Below are 2,753 nucleotides of genomic sequence, written 5' to 3' on the forward strand. Positions count from 1 at the left end.
GAATTTTTTTAAAATAATCTTATGCAAATTAGACACCAATAATATTTGAAGGTAATAAATCATTAATGAACAATTATGGTCAGTTTTATTCAGCCGACTATAAGCTTTAAAACACATTAACATATGCTACATTACAAATATATGTTATAGTTTTATATTTTTATAAGACATTAGAATAAAATTTATTACATTCCAGGCGTTTTAGAATAGGAGTTTTTTTTTTGGGTAATAAAATAGGAGACTTTTAAGAAGATTACCCTCTCGCAAAGATCATCATCGAAACTAATACCCAAGTTTTTTGCATTCAGGAGAGGGACGGACATTGCTCTGTGTAGGAACAATAGTAACATTTTACCCAAAAATCTTACATACTACACTTGAAATTTTTTGGTACAAAGGTCAATATTGCTTAAACATGATCATGTAGTTTTTTCAATTTTGAGATTTTCATATAAAGTTTTCTAGCTATTGGTTGAATAACGCTTCCAACTTTAAAAAATCATATGCACCCAAGTGAGTTTAAAAGACGCTGCAAAACGATACCTATGTTACATAGTAGTTTTTTCTACTTAAATCTTTCATGGCAGATGATAAACACACCTCCACTCACCTATGAACACACCCTCTTTTTAAAAAAATATATATAAAATATCTAAATTACCCTTAAAAAAAATAAAATTTCTAAATTTATATTCCCTTCTCTTCTCGGTACCCCCGTTTTCCGCACCTCCTTTCCCCGCATCCCACACCCTCCCTTTCTCGCACCCCACACCCTTCTTCTACCTAAACCTCTTTCCTCCAGCACCCACAGGCTCGTCCTTCTTCTCGCCGCCGAACCAGCCGCCGAGCCACGACGGCACAGCGGAGTCAGATGGCGGAGTCAGAGGAGCGGGCATCCCGCTGGGGGGTAAAGGCTCGTCGATGATGATGGGCATGGGCTGCTGGGCGCTGAGGAACTTGTTGAGCATGATGCCGGCGCCCTCGATGAGGGCGAGAAGAACGCCGCCGAACGCGGCGGAGCGGGTGGAGGCGGGGAGGCCCTGGCGCATGGAGAGGAAGCCGCCGGCGCCGGAGTTCCAGGGGTCCTCCTTCTGGCGGAGGTAGACCATGGTGCAGTCGAAGGTGGAGAAGAGGCCGCCCCAGACGGCGAAGCTGCCGCCGACGCGGGGGGCGTTGAGGCGGAGGGCCTGGGAGGCGGCGAGGAGGCGGTGGCCCTTGGGAGCGTTGTAGAGACCCTTGAGGAAGTGGAAGGCGGACCCCCGCGCGGCTCTTGTCATGTCGCGAGAAGAAGGCAATGTCAACAACAACAACAACAATGCTCCTTCTTCCGCGGCACCCATCTACCCTCCACCTATGACCGAGGACCACGACAACAGTAGCAGCAGCGGCAACAACAACAACAAGTAACCTCAACTTGGATTCAAGGTTGGTGTATCTCAACCTCGGCACCACCGCTCCAATGAGTTCCAGGTTGGACAGTGGTGAGGACGAGGAGAGAAGCCATGAAATGTAGCAGTAATTAAACCTATATATTACTGCTCCTATTTATTATATATTGCGCGGAGAAGGAGGGTGTGGGGTGAGGGGAAGGGGGTGCGGGGAAGAGGGTGCAGGGAAAGGGGTGTAAATTTAGAAATTTTTTTTAAGGATAATATAGACATTTTATATTTTTTTTTTAAAAAGGAGGTGTATTTATATGAGAGTGGAGGTGTGTTTATCATTTGCCATCTTTCATTGGTACGAGTCCTATTGTTTTTCTTGAGGCCAGGCCCAATGAAAAAAAATCTAAACCACTATATGGACTTCAAGGTAACCGCAACATCAAAATTCGTGTATTACTTTTCACACCCCTATTCACTTATATTTATTTTTGTATTTTTGTAAGTTTTCAAAAGAGTAATGTTATTTACTCTTAAACATTCGTCCAACCCACTTAGTCTAGTAGTTGGGCGGGGAAGGATTGAAATAATTAGAAGTATGAGAACCTCGGTTCAATTCTCAGTGCGACTATCTTTGTAATCTTTCCTATCTTTTTCAAAAAAAAAAAACATTTGTCCCAAAATTTTTTCAAACACTTAAAAAATTAACATATATATTTGATTTTTTAAAATTTTTAACAGTTTGGAGATTGTTTAGGATTCGAAGAATTTAACATTTTTATTTTCAAAAACATTTATATTTAAAAAAATTAAATTCTTAAATTAATTTTTAATAATCAACACTGGAATTTAGTTTTTCAACATATAAAATATATTCAAAATTATCAAACACTTATAGAAACTTAGGTTTGTCAACCCATTTTTTAAATGTTTTCGTTTGTTAATTATTTTAATATAAATTTAATGAAATCATTTCAAATTTATTTTGTGTATAATTTGTGACTCATTGTACAATAAATATATTTTGTATTTGATTTATTTTATTATATATAATTTGAGATTTTTTTATTATTATTTAGGTATTATATAAGTCTTTTAGATATTAAAAAAATATGTTAAAAGAATAACTCAAAATAAATATATAAAGTTTTTTTTTTTTTTGGCAAGCTGGCAGGTTGACGCTGATCTGCTCACCTATCCTAAGGCGAGCTAGACCAGAGTTTCAACCCATTTTCTTTTGAGAGGTCAACTTAGCCCATTTTTGACAAGTCAACTGACCTATTATATCATCCTTAGCAACGAGTAAGTGACATTAAGATAAATTTACACATTTCATTGTGATTTTAGATTTTAATGTATTAATTTGCATTTTTT

The 2,753-nt window shown here is 37.9% G+C and overlaps 1 pseudogene; it reads right to left on the minus strand.

Annotated features, from left to right (window-relative positions):
• Positions 1-285: 285 nt before the first annotated feature.
• On the minus strand, positions 286-2,224 carry LOC145957778 (mitochondrial import inner membrane translocase subunit TIM17-2 pseudogene; annotated as a pseudogene).
• Between the last annotated feature and the right edge of the window lie 529 nt (positions 2,225-2,753).

Source organism: Cajanus cajan, chromosome 5, assembly GCF_000230855.2.
Source record: "Cajanus cajan strain Asha chromosome 5, NIPB_CcT2T_4, whole genome shotgun sequence".
In the NCBI taxonomy this organism is placed as follows: Eukaryota; Viridiplantae; Streptophyta; class Magnoliopsida; order Fabales; family Fabaceae; genus Cajanus; species Cajanus cajan.